The sequence below is a fragment of the Mesoplodon mirus genome (assembly GCF_964341445.2).
Source record: "Mesoplodon mirus genome assembly, contig: SUPER_3_unloc_7, whole genome shotgun sequence".
Taxonomy (NCBI): Eukaryota; Metazoa; Chordata; class Mammalia; order Artiodactyla; family Ziphiidae; genus Mesoplodon; species Mesoplodon mirus.
The window spans coordinates 329,371-348,882 of record NW_028295713.1 but is presented as its reverse complement, the minus strand read 5'-3'; the positions used below and the strand labels follow the sequence as shown (position 1 = coordinate 348,882).

Here is a 19,512-nt window from a genome sequence, read left to right as displayed (position 1 = left end):
TTAGCTATAAACCCTGGACCTCTTTTTCATTGGTCTCCTATTTTAATTTGTTAAAATAAAACCCATGGCCTTTTGAGTCAAACTGTCTCTTTAATTTCAGATTTAAAGATAACAAATCTCTTTTTAAATGGAATATTGGCACACAGACACCACACAGTCTGGCTTATTGCAACTGTTCTCTGTTGGTGAAGTGGCACATTTGTAATCCCCACCATAGCAATCTTCACCATTTCACAGAATATCATTCAATTGTACATCCCTAGGTGAGCAACAAGAATGGGCACTTGAGCTCAGCAGCAAAGCGTTTGTGGGGAAATCCTAGGTCAGAACCTCCAAAAGGGGAGACTAACTTGAGGATGCCCAAATAACCTGAGGTTTACCTTGGCCACCTCCCCTGGCTTTCTGACTGCCTGTGGGAAAAGCCTCTCTGGAATCTCTTTTGAGGTTATTGGGGGAATCCTAGGACAAACACACTGCTTGCTTTTGCAGGAGGACTTGCCCCATACCCTACCCAGCTAGGTGTCTCACAACCTAGCTGGACTAAAAAAGCTTCAAGAAAAACGGGACAGACTGACATTTGCATTTCTACTTCCACCTATTCTTATGCACGTGGAGCAAAATATGTAGGTATAGCCCTCTTTCTCACACCCCAACAGATTCTGCTGTCCTCGAAACCCATCTGGTAGCTGCAGTGACTACAATGAAGGGAGTTATCGGAAACCATGTTGGTACTGGGTTTAAAGGATTTTTCATGCCATGTATTTTGGGGAAGGACACAGATAATAGTCCAAACATGGTATAAGGCAATGTCCTTTCTGGGTCCTTGAAAAATCAGTCACGGAACAGAGGTGGTGGACAGGAGCTGACAAGAGCTGGCTTGTTAATGAGCACAGCATCCCCGGGGTGGGGGGTGGGGGAATCAATGAAATGACTGACAAGAGAAGATGGTAAATGAAGGGAGAAGTGGGGACAAGTGCTGCTCAACCCAAGCTGAACTCCAGGAGGTAAGTTTCTCCTCTAATTTGAGATTCTTTCTAAAGGTTCAGTACTGAAGTGGGTGTTTGACGTTGAAATGTGCAGACCCATTCTAATAACTGGAAAGGGAGAAGACTGAGGAAGGCAAAAGGAGAGGGAAGATTTCCGATTACTTCTCTAGGCTGCTGACAAGAACCTGCTGCTCGCAAACCAGAAATTAACCAAGCGAAGGTTGAAGGTAGCAACGTAAAAGTGAAACTCAAATTATTTTCCATTCTGAATCCTCTTCAATATCGAAGCGAGTGTGGCACAGCAATGGTTGATTATCTTAAGATTACAGAGGCTGACCGCCTTCTTTGTTTGCCCAGTAACACCGCTCCTCCAATCATCTCAAGCACTTGGCTGATTAATATTTCAATTCCAGCTGCTGCTCCTTTTCCCATTGCAGAAGGTGGCAGGGATATTCCCCTTCTTCCCTCTGTATTACAAACCCCATTACTAACCAAGCAGAAAGCACCGCGCAGTGTGGCTGAGGCTAATAATAGCCGGGCTGCTTACCTTCTCCGGAGGGATCGAATCAGCGCATGTCCCCGCGCCGGCTGCCCCGGGGCCGCAGTGCCGCCGCGCCGGGTCTGTGCTTGGTCAGTTCGGCCGGCCCGCACCCCACCTGCCAGCTGCAGCAGCTGCTCCCGCCGCTCCCGCCGCCGAGCTCCGGCCACAGGAAGTCATCCCCCGCGCCGGGCCGGATCGCCACATTCCGCGCCAGCCGCGGGGGGAGAGGGGCCTCTCCCTGCTGCGGGGACCGGCTCCTGGAAACTGCACTCAAAGATCGCTACCCTTCCCGGTTGTAGGGTTATTTTCTAGGAATGCTTTTACAGAAGAAGCGTCGCCGGCTGGTGGACCGAGAGAGAAGAGCCAGAGTGACTTTCTCTGCAGAGCGCCTTACCTCTGAGCGCTCCCCTGTCACTCCCGCGGCATGGACAGCTCCATTCCGCTGTGTGGGTTTTCCACCCTCTTCATCTTCCTTATCTGTATTGTTCATTTCGCTGAATTTGAGAGTGGGATTAGCTTTGAAGATATCATTCAGACACTCCGAAAATATTTTAAATTGGCGACTAGTTTTTCTAAGCCCCTGTAGCAAGCTCCACTTTCCCTCAACACACACACACACACACACACACACACACACACACACAGTTACTCGCACGTACACACCCAGCCAAACCACTCACAATTAGGAAAGCTGGGACCTCTCGCCCTCTTGCCTACGTAATGGAACAGGAAACTCCCAAAGGAGTGGGGAAGTAGGACCGGCTAGCGAAAGCACTCGAGGAAAGAGAGAGGGGTCGCCCCAAGATTTTGTTGCTGTTCAGTAGTGTCCTTAGTGGACAGATGTTCCCCCTCTAACCCCCTGGCCCCGCCCCAAGTGGAATGGCTGGTCTGGTGACCGCTGTAACATTTGGAAACAAAGAAGCTGAAGCCACATTAACAGGTGGCTGCATCTCTTTCTTTCCCGAAGGATTTATCAGAATTGGCTTTAGGAATAATATTAGCATATACGTATATAATAAACCCTTTCCTTCTCTCTTTAAATTGGCACCAGCTATTAACAGGTTTCTCTCTCTCTCTCATTTTCCTCCCTCCCTCCTTCCCTCCCTCCCTCTCCTAAGCTGACCAGATCATCAGTTTCCGGACTTAAGGGGGAAAAAAGGCCAAGGATGTGCTCTCTTTACAGCTGAACCAGGGCTTATTTTCCCGGTGTTCAGCCATTCCCAAGTAGAGAGGCTTTTTGACACTAGGGTTCTCTGTGAGTGAACTTCTCACATTCAGCTTGCTTTTGGAATTGCCCATCACTAGGTCCAGGCCAGTTTTATCCTTGGATTTGTCCAGCAACCTAAACAGTGTAATTGCACAAGGCCAAGGCAGTACTTTTAATCTAGGAAGAGTTCCCAACTCTCTGTTTAGCAGTTCCAAAATTAGGAGGTAGTGTAGCAAACAGTTTCAACAAGGCTCAGTAAGAATTCTTGACCCTAGAATGCGGGCTTTTTAAAAGCTGGAACAACCTAATTCATCTCTCTGAGTTTCACTTTCATAAAATTAGACCTCACCAAAGAGCAGGGGATTCTTAATATGTATCAAAGTGTATGTGGAATCTGGATGGGAATATTACATCTTTAATTTCACTAACCTCTAGCTGCAATTTAGTATTTAGCATGTCCTTTAAATCTAAATGCAGACAACAAACCACAATAATATTAGGAGTACCTGTGACTATATCCCCAGCAGATACCACAGACAATTTCCTAAGGCAGTTTTTATAGTTATCTCAAAGTATCACTAGTCTGATGTTACAATCAAATCATCATTACCTTTTTTGTTTTATCTAATAGACTATATCTATTTTAGAATGGTTTTAGATATACAGAAAAATTAAGGGGATAATACAGAGTTCTTATATATCTCATTCCCACTTTCCTCGATTATTGACACCGTACACTAGTGTGGTACCTTTTTTACAATTAACGAGCCAATATTAATACAATAATATTAACCAGAGTCTGTACTTTATTCAGATTTCCTTGGCTTTTGCCTAGTGTCCTTAATCCCATTTCAGGCTTCCATCCAGGACACCACATTACATTTAGTTATCAAGCCCCCTTAGGCTCCTCTGGGCTGTGGTAGTTTCTCAGGCTTTTCTTGTTTTTGATAACCTTGACAGTTTCTTTTTTAAATGTATTTATTTAATTTATTTATTTTTGGCTGTGTTGGGTGTTCATTGCTGCGCGTGGGCTTTCTCTAGTTGCGGAAAACGGGGGCTACTCTTGGTTGCAGTGCGCAGGCCTCTCATTTCAGTGGCCTCTCTCGTTGTGGAGCACGGGCTGTAGGCGCGTGGGCCTCCGTAGTTGCAGCACATGGGCTCAGTAGTTGTGGTTCACGGTCTCTAGAGCGCAGGCTCAGTACTTGTGGCGCACGGGTTTAGTTGCTCCCTGGCATGTGGGATCTGCCCAGGCCAGGGCTCGAACCCGTGTCCCCTGCATTGGCAGGCGGACTCTCAACCACTGTGCCACCAGGGAAGCCCCAACCTTGACGGTTTTGAGGAGCAGTGATCAAGTGTTTTGTAGCATACCTCACTAATGTAAACTGTCCAATGCTTTTCTCATGGTAAAACTGGGATTATGGTTTATTGGGAGGACAACCAGATAAAGTGCCTTTTTTATAACATCTTATCAAGGGTACATGCTATCAACGTGATTTGCCTGTTGATGTTGACCTTGATAACCTGGCTGAGGCCGTGTCTCAGATTTCTCCACTGTAAAGTTACTCCTCCACCCCTTCCACACTACACTTGTTGGAAGGAAGTCACTATGTGAAGCACTAACCCAAAGAGTGGAGAGTTATGATCCACCTCCTTGAGGACAGAGTATGTACATAAAGTATTTGGAATTCTTCCACACAGATTTGTCTATTTTCCCCTAAACATTAATTTATTCAATTATTGATATTTATTTATATCAGTATAGACTCATGGATATCTATTTTATCCTTTGGGTTATAATCCAATAATACTTTATTTTGTTGTTTGAATTGTTCCAGCTTTGGCCATTGGGAGCGTTTCCTTTTGGCGCCTGTGCTCCTTTGACATACTCCCTTTGGGGTGTGTGAGTTTGTGTGTGTCTGTGTATCTGTGTTTAGCATGCATGTTTGTGTGTGTGTTTAACACTTCCTGACTTTCTGGTACCACAAGATGCTCCAGGCTCATTTTGTGTATTTCCTGCCCCAGTCCTAGAATCAGTCATTTCTCTGAGGAGCCCTGATTCCTTTTATTGGAGAGTAGTAATAGAAACCAAGATCTGGGCTCTAGATGTGCTGTTGCTAATGGGCTATTATTTGATTAGGCTCTCTTGACTGAGAGAACAAAGAAATATATATGTATACTAACCCATGTATATACACATATCAGTAAATATTTCTATATATAACTATCTATATCTATATTGAGCTGAGTGTATACTGATGTCTGCAACTATAATGCATTAACGCTGAGATTAGTTTAGCCTTCTCCTCTTGTTTATCTGTAAATTCATACTTCAATATTGAGAAATGTGGCTACCACCATCCACCATCTATTTATTTAATTGTTCAATTTCAGTACACATGTATCAGAGTTGTGAACCCATCTCCCCAACATCACTATTTTTAAGTATAGTAGTTAATAGAGTCTCTGTTGTATCTCGTTATTTAATGAGTTTAAATACCCATTCGTTTCTATATCACAAATTTGGTTTTTAAAATATTCTAATGACTGCACTTAAAACATAGTAACTAGTTTCTTTTGAGATTCTATGTATTATATTTTATGAATTTAAAAGTGTTGTTTTAAGACTCTTTAAATGGGCTACTCCATATTGTCAAAGGGATCCACAGTAAAAAGAAGGTTAGGACCCCAACCTCACAAAGATTATTGTCAGTTTATAATGAGATGATGTGAAATTGTCTGGTGCAAATGTTGGGAGCTCATGCTTGATAAGTGTTAGCTTTGTCCACTTGGGCAGGCTTCTTTCTCCTTTAAAGTTCTAAATACCTTGGAAGAGAGAACATGCTAAACCTTATGGTTAATAATTTATAATGTAGTGGAAGGATTTGCTAGGTATCAGGGTTGGAGGTAAAGGTCCATATAAGGTTGACGGAGGATGAGTGATTCCACTGCAGAAGTTTGTACTTGATATAAATTAATATAAGTGCAAGCAATGTATTTTAAGTTCATTCTAGAGGAGTAGTTCAGAATAGCTTCACAGAGGAGAAGACCTGAGCTATCTTGGGAGATGTTTAAACAGATGAGGAGTGGAGCCGGAGTTGGGAAGGCAAAGGCAGTGTAGCCTTAGAATGCAAATGTTCACAGACATGATCTTGTGGCTTATTCACCATCCTTACCAACCTAATAAGGACACCTGCTGGTAGCTGCATCATCATCATCATCACCATCAACATCATCACCATCATGTTAATAAAGAATGGATATATTTGCCAGGTAGTCAAACAAGCTCTTTGCACGTAGCACCTAGATGTTTTCTACGATCCACCTTATGAGTTCAATCATTGTAATTATTCTCATTTTTCACATACAAAAATGAAGACTTAGAGAGATTAAGTAATTTGTTCAAATCTTGGTGTGTGCCCTCTCAACTCCATGCTCTTTACCTCTGTGCTTAACAGGCTAGGATGATTTGCCCATATTAAGGGCTCAAATATTGGTTGACAAGTATAATAATCTCATAAAAGGAAAAGTGAAGTAATCTACTTTGATGTTTATGATGCAGTTTGGTGAATGCACTTAAGTGCCAATAGATGAATAATAAAAGTTAGAAACACACAAACATAGAGAAGAAAAATTCATATGTGTATGTCTGCTGGGAACAAAAAATCCTCCTGAATGTCTAACTTCTTAGTAAATATCAGGATATCACATACACATCATTAGGCAGCATCAATGGAGGATCCTCTGTACCCTGCAAGAGGGCACTGTTATAGATGCACAGAAAGAAAGTTCATATTTCCTGTACATTTTAAATAAGGACATACTATGATCACTCTTTAAGAATGAAGTAATTTGACTTTTCAAATTTTCCTTATCAATTGGTGTATATGAATCATGTTAGGTGAAGAATTATTGGTTGATTGGACACTTTATGTTTTAATTCTTTACAGAAAACAGTAAACAAATCCTTTTAGGCTTAAAATATCACATTCAGAAAATGAGTTATTATACTGAAGAAAGTGATGAATTCAGTAAAGTGTCTGGAATCTAAAATAAGAAGTAATTGAAGGAACTGGGAATAGATGACATGAAGCAAGACCAGGAGAGAAGTAGGTGGTCGCTCTAAACGATTTTAGGAGTTGTCCTATGAAAAAGGGTTTAGACTGTCCCACACTGAAGATTTTAGACCAAGTAGACAGGTTTAGGTTGATAAAAGGATGAATATTTTGACAAGTAGGACCTTTCAACTATAAAATGGACCGACTGCATTTTAAACTCAAGAACTCCCTGTTACTGAAGTGCTTTAACAGAGGTTGAAGTTAAGCAGTTGGAAAAGTAAGAGCCTTTACAGTGAGAAAATTCTATGATTCTATGGTTTTCAACTCATAAATTTGTGTAGTTCATCCATTTTACTCATTGTATACACTTAAGTATATTGTTCCTTGAAATGACCATTCAAAGTTGTTTCCTGTGCCACACACTATGAATGTTAGGGTTGGTCCTGTGTAAATCTTACCCCCATTGAATTAGTATTAACCCTAAACAAGCAGCTTTCTTACATAAGGAAACAAAAAAAGAGGTTCAGAAATGTCCAAACTAAGTTTTTATGAAACTGTGTTATCAAATCTAATTTATCAAAAAAGTTCAAACAGGGGCTTCCCTGGTGGCGCAGTGGTTGAGAGTCCACCTGCTGATGCAGGGGACATGGGTTCGTGCCCCAGTCCGGGAAGATCCCACATGCCGTGGAGCGGCTGGGCCCGTGAGCCACGGCCGCTGAGCCTGCGCCTCCGGAGCCTGTGCTCCACAACGGGAGAGGCCACAATGGTGAGAGGCCCGCGTACCGCAAAAAAATAAAAATAAAAGGAAGATGCAGACCTGTATGCTTCAGGATTTTCTCACCAAAGCCCCACACAATTTCTTTACTATTCCAGCCAAGTATGGCCTATCCCTACCCTCATCCCTGTTTTTCTTGGTTTAGTAATAAAGAAAGAGATGGGAATAAAGAAGATATATCAGGTAGAAAGATATAAAATAGTGGGGAAAATAATATAAGTGAAGTCAAGTACCACCATCATTTACTAGAAGTGAACTTTCAGCACCAGCATTAATATTTTTCCTGTTATATCTGTAAATGATAATAACTAATATGTACATAACAATTTTCAATTTAAACAAATCTCATTTTTATAACTAACTACTTCGCAACAAGTAACATGCTAAGGCAACATCAATAGATGAAAAACGGTAGTCCCTGGCCCCAAGGAATGTTGCCCAGGAGAACACAGATATATGTAAACAACACAATCACAATACAGTGTAGCGAGTGCAACAATCAGGCATGCAGAAGTGCAAGGGTAGCAAAAAGAAGCATGTGATCACAACACTAAAAAGAAGACTGCACAAAAGACATAATATGTAAACTGAGGTTTGAAAAATGAAGTGGGTTTCCCAGGTGCCCCATAGGGAGAAAGGAATTCTTGGAGGAGGGAAAAGCATAAATGAAGACAGTGAATTGTTCATATAATCCAGAAGTGAAGTAGGCAATGGCAGGAGAAATGATTGGACACAGGCGTCATGAATACTTGCATGTCTGCATTTTAGCAAGTCCATTCTAAAGGAAACTTTGAGGATCAACTCGGGGGTGGGGGGCCGCGGAGGGGACAGAACTAGTCATTGCTGCCAGAAACACGGGAACCACTTTCTACCAACCCACCAAAATAACGACTTCAAAGGCAACATGTTATCACAGAAAAGGTTTGTTTGTTTGTTTGTTTGTTTTTAGTTCATTAGGTCTCACTTAAAATTCTGATTCCACAATGCACTTGCTTTGGGATCTTGAACAACACTCATAACCTCTGCAAGTTTCAGTGTAGTAAGTTTATGTGATTACCTTCATCTGTAATATCCCTGTGTTGCAATCTTAATGGAAACTCAAGTTCAGGTCAAAGACAAGTTTCTCTGTGACCTCTCCTCTGAATTGATTCAAAAGCCGTCTCGCCCGTCCTCATTTGGCTTCTCTTATGGAATCTCATAAAAACTTCTATGACCTCTTTCGGGTTTTTTTGTTGTTGTTGTTGTCTGTCTGTTTGTTTTTTAATTTAAGTACAGTTGATTTACAATGTTGTGTTACTTTCAGGTGTACAGCACAGTGATTCCTTTTTCACATTCTTTTCCCTTATAAGTTATTACAAAATATTGAGTAGAGTTCCCTGTGCCAATAAGGAGATCCTTGTTGTATCTATTCTATGCCTTATTTGAATGACCGTAGCACTCGTTGTCTGTATCATTTTTATGTCTCTGGTTGCTTTGTGACTGAAAATGAAAAATGTCTATTTGTTCATTTCCTTCCTTAAAAATGTGTTCATTTATGTATTTCATATTTATTGACTACATCTTAGACACCGTGTTAACTGCTGGTTCTAGATGTTAGTAAAATATAGACCTTCCTGCTCAAAAGGTCACAGTATTTGTGGGAAAACGAAAAAATGAACAACCTATATCTCAAAGAGCTTTGTACTTCCCAAAGAGAACACACCTAGTAGGTACAATAAATACATGTATCATACATAAATGTATAAATAGTTAATGGGATTAAAAACTAGAGATAACTGCTTTTCGATTCTGAGGAAATGATGATTATATTTCACCAGGAGCTCAATACCACTCTGAGAATGAGGGCTTAACCCCCGTCCTGACTCACTGCATTGCTTTTCTGTATAAAAATACACAAGTCTGTATATGCACTCTAGAAAAAGGCTTATCTGGCATGAATTTCAGAGAGCAAGAGGAAAACTTCAAGAAGTTCAGAGAAGCATCCAGAAGCTCAGATGATTGGCACTAATACAACTTGCTTGACAGGAAAATTGAGCTGTAAATCTCACAAAATTAGATGATCTTTGAAGAATTTCAAAACCTCCTGCTATTAATTGGAAATCCTAGAAGAACCGCTTCTTTTAAAGCATACTGATAATATGGTTTACAGCTTAATATTCAGAAGGCTATGTTTTGGCTAAGTGAGCTTCAGGAAAGAAGGAAACTTGTGGTTCAGTTCCATCTACTCTGCAACCTCTGGTCAAGACATCTACTTCTGTGCTCAGCCATCTTATCATCTGTAAAATGGAGGCAACTCTAAGAAAACATAGTTACAGAGATGTGGCACAGTTTCATGTGTCATTGTCTTCATTTGTTTCAGAAAACCAGTAACATCTAAGCTACTACTGCAAAGAGTGCAATGTTACTTGGGGTCATCTAGTGCAGCTCTGTCAAAGTAAAGAAAAGGAAAGGGGCCTAGAATAACTATAATTTTCCCAAGAGGACACTTTTATTATATGGTAACTCTGGGACAAGAACCCTGATCTCTTTGATGCCATTCCATTGTTCTTTCGTTGGGTTCTGAACAACCCAGAGAAAGAAAGAGAAATGAAACTCCTATGTGCTGTGTCACTGGTACAGGACGTGGCAAGATTGGAATTGGAGCACTACATATTAACAGGTATTTGGGGAATTCTTCAAACTAATTAAGATATATACCAGGTCCATAAAAAACAGTATGTTTTCTGAAGATGATTCTGTGGCATGAACAGAACTGGTAACTGAAGGTGTCTGTGTGCTGCAGTTCCAAACAGCATGGATGAATGCTTGTTTTCTGGCACCTTGAAGACTCCATCCCAACATACACATTAAAATAAAATTAACATTTCAACTGGGTCATATTTAATTATGCATGCTCTTGTAAGTCAGCAAAATATTCCATATATCATTTAAGTTGTCACTCACTTTCTTTTTTTTTTTTTTTTGCAGTACACGGGCCTCTCACTGTTGTGGCCTCTCCAGTTGCAGAGCAGAGGCTCTGGACGCGCAGGCTCAGCGGCCATGGCTCACGGGCCCAGCCACTCCGCGGCATGTGGGATCTTCCCGGTCCGGGGCACGAATCTGTGTCCCCTGCATCGGCAGGCAGACTCTCAACCACTGCGCCACCAGGGAAGCCCCATATCTGATTTTCGTATTAGGACTCTTCTAATTTTTTATATATATTGGAAAATAACTGATGTCTTTCTAAGGTGTATATCTTTGATTATGTTTTCTATTTTCATAAAGCTTCTTGTATTCTCTACTCAAAACAGGAGTAAATAATGGCTGCATATAACTAATCATAATCAGCCATTTTGTCCAGATTTTTAGATGTGTTGGTATAAAGCTACCATAGTATTGTTTTGTAATTAAAAAAAAATTCTCTCTGTTTTATAGCTAGTCCCATCTCTATCATATTTGCCAAATATGGCTTATTTTATTGGTGTTTGTAAAGAGCAAGCTTTTGGTTTTCTTTGTCACGTTTACTGCTTTTCTTCTCTATTTTTGACTTTTCTCTTGATTAATTTTGTCCTTCCACTCTTTGGCATTTACCTTGTTCTTTTTCTATGTCTACTGTCCATTTCCTGTAGCTTCAAGAGCCATTTTCCACAACTCAACGAGCTCTGCCGGCTGTGTCATGGCCACTTCATCATATGCCATTAAAACTTAATCTCATACACTGGGTGAAGACTCGGCAGTTTTATTTTGCTTTCAGAATTGTTCTATAGTCTTGGATCCTTCTTCTTCTCCTAAATTAGCACTATCATCAGGGAAAATTCTAGTGGGCCTAGAATTCTAGGCTTCCTTTCCTGCAGTTTCATAATCAAAGAAAAAAACATTTCCACCCTTTTTTTGATGTTGATCGAAAATTTAGCAACACTTCTTTGCACTGTATTCAAATCCCAAAATATAAGCAAGCCTTCATGCACACAGGCTCACTGAAATGTCATAACTTTAAACTATGTATGACCTTGAACAATGACCTTTCCAGATACTCCACACTCTTTCTAGGTGTTCAGACTTTTTCATTCCTACAACATCTTTTACATATGGTCGATTTGTGTCATAAGTTCTTCCTCACTCCCACTTCTGAGTATATATCCAAAGGAAATATCATCATAATTTGAAGAGATATCTGTACTCCCATGTTTATTGTAGCATTATGCACAAGAGCCAAGGTATGGAAACCACCTAAGTGTCCATAGTAGATTAATGGAGAAAGGAAATATGGTATATATATAGAATAGAATATTATTCAACCTTAAAAAAGAAGAAAATCCTATCATTTAAGTCAACATGGATAAAACTGGAGGCCACTATGCTAAGTGAAATAAGACAAAGACAAATAGTGCATGATGTCACTTATATGTGGACTCTAAAAAAATAGTGAAATAAATCAACTCTTCCCTCCCTGGACATTTTCCTCAGCAGAATCTAGCAGCCTCTACTATGAGTCTTAGCTCTTTTCTTTTTATTGTTTGTACCAGATCACAACCCCAGGGAACCTATGTATTTACTGATGTATATCTACATTACAGTTTACCATTGTTCTTTTCCTTTGTAATTCATTCCTTCCACTTCTGGCCTCAGAACCTCATTTTTACTTTGGAGAAGTCCTTGTGATTCAGGTAGGCTGTGTGTCTCCTTCCTAGGCTGTGTGACTTGGGGCTGGCTAGACACAGTGTTTCACATATACTCTATATGTCTTAAGTACTTATTTCTCTGTTTTCCATCATTTTCCCTCCAAATTTTTGTGTAGTTATTTTTTAATTGACATTTGTATTCCTTTCTTTTGTTTGACTAAGGTACTGTTCAACCAATCTTCTGAGTGCTTAATTTCAACATTTTTAATTCTAGAAGTTTCTTTTGGTTGCATTTCACAGATAATTTTTGCTTAAATTGTACATGTTGCCCTTCTTTTAATACATTAATCATAATTTTAAATAATAGTTTCATTGAGATATAATTTACTTTCCATATTATTTAAAGTGTACAATTTAATGTGTTATGCATCTACCACCACAATCAATTTTAGAACTTTCATCCACCCACCAAAAGAAAAAGAATCTATTATAGGTCACTCACTCCCCCATTTCTCCAAACCCTAGGCAGCCACTAATATACTTTGTCTCTACAGATTTGTCTAGACTGGACATTGCATACAAATGGAATCATACAATTACTTAGCATGTTTTCAAGGTTCATCCATGTTGTAGCATGCATCAGTACTTGATGTCTTTTTATGGCTGAATAATATTCCATGGTGTGGATATTACTATGTTTCATTTATCCATTCACAGTAAATGGCCATTTGGTTATTTCCACTTTGGGGCTCTTATGAATAATGCTGCTGTGGTTGGATTTACGTGCAAGTTATGTATGCAGGTCTAGATTTGTTTTTTAAATTAACAGACTATTTCGGAGCAGTTTCTGGTTTACAGAAAAGTTAAGCAGAAAGGACAGAGTTCTCGTACCTCCTTAGCTCTCTACCCAGTTTCCCCTATTATTAACATCTTACATTAGCGTAAGATGTTTGTTATAGTTAATGAACCCATATTGATACATTATTACTAACTAATGTCCATGGTTTACATTAGACTTCACTCTTTGTTTTGTACATTATATGATTTTTGATAAATGTGCAATAACCTGTATCCACCATTACAGAACCATACACAGGAAGTCTCTTTGCCTTTAAAATTCTGCGCTTCACCCATTCTTTTCTCCCTCCCCGCAACCTCTGGCAACCATTGATCTTTTGACTGTCTCCACACTTTGGCCTTTTCCTAAATTTCATATAGCTGCAATCATATAATATGCATGTAGCCTTTGCAGATTGGCTTTTTTTTTCACTTAGCAATATGCATTTAAGCTTCTTCCATGTCTTTTCATGGCTTCATAGCATTTTCTCTTTATTGCTCAATGCTATTCCTTTGTACCGATATACCATAGTTTGTTTATCCATTCACCTATTGAAAAACATCTTGGTTGATGTCAAGTTTTGGCAATTATGAAAGAAACTGTTATAAACATCCATGTGCAGGTTTTTATGCGGACATAACTTTTCAGTTCCTATGGGTAAATACCAAAGAGCATGATTACTAGATCACTGTATGGTAAAAGTATGTTTAGTTTTGTAAGAAACTGCCAAGTACCCTGCTAGCAGCAAATGAGAATTTCAGTTGTTCTGCATCATCAACAACTTTGGTATTTCATTATTTGGATTTTAGCTATTTGAATAGGTGTGTAGTGGTATCTCGTTATTCTAATTTAAAATTCCCTGATGACATGGAATGTGTAGCATCTTTTCATATGCTTATTTGCCATGTGTCTATTTTCTTTGTTTAATCATAGTTGTTTTCTTTTGTTTTTTACCCAATGCCTACTCACTCTTGTCCTCCTGTGTCTATTTATATTGTCTTTTTTCTTTCTTTCTTTCTTTCTTTTTTGAGCTTTTGATCATTTAGTCTTTTTCCTGGTATGTCCAATTATTTTTTATATTAAAATTGGGCTTAACTTATTTTAGGAAACTATAAAGATACCTCCACATTCTGGATGGTGTTATTGTTCTCTTGAAAAGATTTCCTTTTGCCCATGGCAGACAGTTACTATAGGGACTGGAAACCTTAGTCCATTCTCAGTTTGAGCTCATTAAAAGCCTTTTTTTTCCGTCTGTGTGAAGGGTGCTCTATTTCTGTCTTGTCCTTCCTCTATGGGTGTTGCCCTTTGGGATTAACCGTGTGAAAGTTTGGATTCTCCCTATTCCCAACTACCCTTGTATTTGTTAGGCTTTAAATGTAATGGTTCCTGCAGCCCTGTGAGACTAAGGATACGCGTAGCTTGTCATTCCATTAGTTGTTGCCTTTAGCTTGAGCTCTTGCCTTTTGGCTTCTGTGGTTACAGTCTTTTGAACTCCTTGGCTTTTCAGCTCCTAGGCTGTAACATTTGAATCAGCAAATGCCCCAAGGAGAAAAGCTGCACCAAATGTCAGGCTTGCATCTGTGTTTCCCTTCTCTCCAGAACTTGGCCCACATGTCTTGGTGTCTCTCTAACATTCGGATGCTGGTGAACAGATGTTTTCTTACTGTATCCAGGTTTTCTAAAATTTCTTTAGACCTCACCTGATCTTATGTTATTATTGAAGTATCATCTCAATTAGCCCTAGGAAGAAAGTTTACAATTTTATTTTTTTTTAATTTTCTATATTACCTCAGTTTCTGTAGAGACCTTTTACCTGATAGTTCAGTCTAGTTCCTGTGTTACCAGTAAGATGGAGATAGGTGGAGGCTAAGAATATTGGGGAGAAAATCACTGATGAATGATATGGCTCGTTCTTTTGTTTTTCCTCTCCTTATTTACTCTGGCAGCCTACATTTGCCCTTCTTGATTTGACCCAGTTGCCCAGATAAGCAACCCACTCTGGCAAAGACATGACTTTACTCTCATAAATGTCTGCATGTTAGGATAAGTTAGATGATGAACACCATGCCAAAGTTTTTTCTGTGACCAGTCAGAATGGCCATCATCAAAAAATCTACAAACAATAAATGCTGGAGAGGGTGTGGAGAAAAGGGAACCCTCTTGCACTGTTGGTGGGAATGTAGATTGATACAGCCACTATTGAGTACAGTATGGAGGTTCCCTAAAAAACTAAAAATAGAACTACCGTACGACCCAGCAATCCCACTACTGGGCATATACCCTAATAAAACCATAATTCGAAAAGAGACATGTACCACCATGTTCATTGTGGCAGTATTTACAATCGCCAGGACATGGAAACAACCTAAGTGTCCATCGACAGATGAATGATAAAGAAGATGTGGCACATATATACAGTAGAATATTACTCAGCCATAAAAAGAAATGAAATTGAGTTATTTGCAGTGAGGTGGATGGACCTAGAGACTGTCATACAGAGTGAAGTAAGTCAGAAAGAGAAAAACAAATACCGTATGCTAACACAGATATATGGAATCTGAAAAAAAAATTCTTCTGAAGAACCTAGGGGCAGGACAGGAATAAAGACGCAGACGTAGAGAATGGACTTGAGGACATGGGGAGGGGGAAGAGTAAGGTGGGATGAAGTGACAGAGTGGCTTGGACATATATACACTCCCAAATGTAAAACACAAACTAGTGGGAGGCAGCCACATAGCACAGGGAGATCAGCTCGGTGCTTTGTGACCACCTAGAGGGGTGGGGTAGGGAGGGTGGGAGGGAGACACAAGAGGGAGGAGATATGGGGATATATGTATATGTATAGCTGATTCACTTTGTTATAAAGCAGAAACTAACACAGCATTGTAAAGCAAATCTACTCCAATAAAGATGTTAAAAAAACAAAAAGTTAGAGAGTAAAAAAATTCAAAAGAATTGGCCACACTCCTCCAATAGATTCTCTAACATTTAGCAGAACAGAATTCACACTGAATCTGGTTTATGAGTAAAAGACAAGTCAACTTTAAAGTGGATCAGAGATGACAACATTTCTTTTCCATGTGGCTGCCTTGGAGCCATATTTCTGCTGACCACTCAAAACCTTCCTCTTGAGTATTCTGTGATATATTAGAACCAGGAATAAGGGGTGTTAGTGCTGGAAGGGTCAGACAGTGGTCTGCGATTTAATTCACATATCCTTTCTGCACCAGACTCTTTAAGATCATTGAGTTATCCTAAGAATTTTGAAGCTGTAGAATTCACGACAGTACATTACAATATGCCAATATTACTATTCTCCTGCTCTGACATTCTCCACTGATGGACAGATGAAGGAGAAGGAAGGGCAGTCAGCAGTAACTGAGAGTAAATGAAACTGGAATATTATAATTCAGTATCATTTGAGTGACTGAATTGGCTGGCAGAGTGTTCTCCAGTTAAGGGTGAGGGAAGATTAATTCTGCACATGACACCACTACTGTATTTATACAAGTCTACTGGGACAGTTGTTTGCCTTGATTTGTTTTCTTCATTCATTTCAGTCAGACAACTGTGTTGACTGATTTTCCTTTTTGATGTATGAAATGACTGTTTGACTGAATTTACCATTTACTTTACACTAGTGCACTGGAAAAATGATACATTCGTCAAATTGGATTGGCAGGTATGAAAATGTTTACCCCAGAACTAGACAGAAATATAATATTGCCTTCTACAGAAATGTAAGTCATATGCCCTGGATTTTGGGGAAATGTTCCAACTTTAACTATTTTGCCAAATTTCAAAAATGTAGGGTAACTGATCCCATAGTAAAAATAAGAAGATCTGTGAAGTCCAGATAAAAATAGTTTGGTGTGACTCTGACAATCACATAACACAAAAGAAAAAAGAATTATGAGATAAATTTTAGTGATTTTCATACTTATTAAGAGGTGTTTCTATGTTAAACTTTTGAGTCTTATTCTAGAAGTTCTGTAGGAACAAACACTTCAAATATATTCATAGAAAACCCTCTTTATTTATAATTCCATTCTTCCAATATTTATAGTTACTATGACAGGCCATTTCTCCACATCCCATCCCATGATTCTCTGCTCCTATTGAACATTTGGAAATTGGTGGCATGAGCAGGAAAGTGAAGCAGTTTTTGAGAGTACTGAATAATGCTGATTTTATAAAGACTGCTGTCTTCCATTGTTGACAAACTTATTATGGTACCGATGGTTGGATACTACTCTTAGAGATGAAAAAGGTCTTAAGGAATCTTCCATATTCCATTCACCAATCTGTGTTCTTGTTCAAAGCAAAATTAATTCCTTTCAAAATTAACATATTAGCTTAATAATAATTTTTAATCTTAAAATAATCTATCTGTGAGAATGGGAATTTTTGGTGGGAAAAAGTGACAGAAGATGGGACGAAAAGAGAGTTCATAGAAAGACAAAACAGCATTTTTTAAATGGTGGTACGAACTTCTGTTTCCAACTATATCAGTTTACCTTAGGAAAACATACTAGAAAGGCCAGATAAATCATAAGCAACATTGGACTGTGAGCGTTAGAAAGCTACTGAGGTAGCCATGACCTAGAAAAGTAAAATAGAGAAAGAAACTCACTGAAGTGAGAACAATATTCTGCACATGCTTTTCTAGCCCAGTCATTTAGAAACTACTGATGAAGAGCAAAAGGCTGAGAAACCAAATGTGGCTCCTAAGAGGTAGAAAAGCCAGTAGATCTTAGGACAATGCCATAGGACTAAGGAAACCAGAATTGGAATTGAGAAATAACAAGGCAGCTAGAATTTTAAGGACCAAAATCACAGAGAGAGTAAAGATTCAGAGAACGGAGCTGGATTCAGCAACAGTGTTCCCTTGCAGTGTTCCCTTTCCATGTATAATAGGTAGACAAGGCAAGATGCTAAGAAGTCAAACAAAAGCTAACTGAAGTCAAAGCAAAGACTTAGTTGGTTCATAATGCTGAAGAGACAAAATTGGGGTTCAGAACCTATGAAAGATTTGTGGCCCAATGGTAAACTAATGATATGAATTAGGACATTGAAATCTCTACATGTGTGTGTGTGTGTGTGTGTCTGTGTTTGTGTGTGTGTGTGTGTGTGTGTGTGTTAGGAAGGTTGAGGCAACATCTACATTGAACCTTATAAAGAAGGAAAATGAGTATGAAGTTGGTCCAGTGACTGAGGTGATCTTCCCCTCTGCTCCCTACCTAAGAATAGGAAATTCTCTCCTCAAGAAAATACAGTTGACCCTTGAACAATGTAGGGATTAGAGACACTGACTCCCTGTGCAGTCAAAAATCCACATATAACTTTATGGTCGGCCCTTCTTATCTGTGGTTCTGAATCTGAGGATTCAACCAACCACACATCATGTAGTACTGTATTACTTATTGAAAAAAAATCCATGTATAAGTGCATCTGTGCAGTTCAAACCCAGGTTGTTCAAAGGGCAACTGTAATGTCATTCAAATTCTATACAACTTGTCATATCCCAAGTCTGGTATTCGCTGAAGAGCCACCAAGACTACCAAGAAAAGGAGAATTAGAATAAAAAACAAAACAGAATCAGAATCATAGATGACCTAAACATTAAAGTTCATACATATTTTGGTAAATATTATCAAGTTCAAGAAAATAGATGACAAGGTGGAGAACTTAACTTGACGACAAGAAACTATAAACTGATTGAAGTTGAACTGATAGAATTAAAAACTATACGAAATTTAAAACTCGGTACTGGATTGGACACAGGTAAAGAGAGGTAAGTGAACTGGAAGATAGAGTAGTAACAATATTAAGACTAAGGCATGGGAAACGAAAAGAATAAAAAGTAGACAAAAGCACATTTGAGACACATGGGCCACAGTAAATATTTTTTATCATATGTGTAAACTGGAGTCCAAGGAAAAAAGGAGAGATTGGGATGAAAACAATATTTCAGAAATATTAACAGCTGAGAGTTCTCTAAAACTAAAAAGAATATATGGAGCCATAAATTCAATAAGCATTAAAAAATGCAACAAGAACAAATCCAAAGAAAACCACACCTGAGATCACCAGAGTACAATTCATGAATAGCAAAGAAAAACATGACATCTTAAAAGCTGCCCCACGAAAAAGAGAGAGATTACTTTCAAAGGAACAATAGGATTAAGATTACAGCTTTCTTCTCAACGAAACTGACTGGATACTAGAAAATAATGGAATAACATTTTTAAGTGCTAAAGAAAAGAACTGCCCGTTGGGAATTCTAGAGGCAGAGAAAATGTTGTTTGGAAGGAAAGATGAAATAAGGAAATTTGCAGACAAACAAAATTTAGAAAATATGTTCTCATCAGAACTGACTGAATTAAATTATACAGGGAGACCCACAGGCTGAAGGAAGATTATCATAGACGAAAATAAGGACTTTATAAAGAATTATGTATAACAGAAGGAATAAATAAGTGGATAAACCTAAATAAAATCTAACAGCA

At 39.0% G+C, this 19,512-nt stretch overlaps 1 pseudogene across 1 annotated transcript in view; it reads left to right on the top strand.

Moving 5' to 3' along the window:
- Positions 1-1,559: 1,559 nt before the first annotated feature.
- LOC309801733 (ferritin light chain-like) overlaps positions 1,560-19,512 on the top strand; it is a 42,782-nt pseudogene continuing 24,829 nt past the window's right edge. Inside the window, exon 1 of the transcript in view lies at positions 1,560-1,822. The product of the transcript in view is annotated as a ferritin light chain-like (transcript). The remainder of the gene's footprint in view (positions 1,823-19,512) is intronic.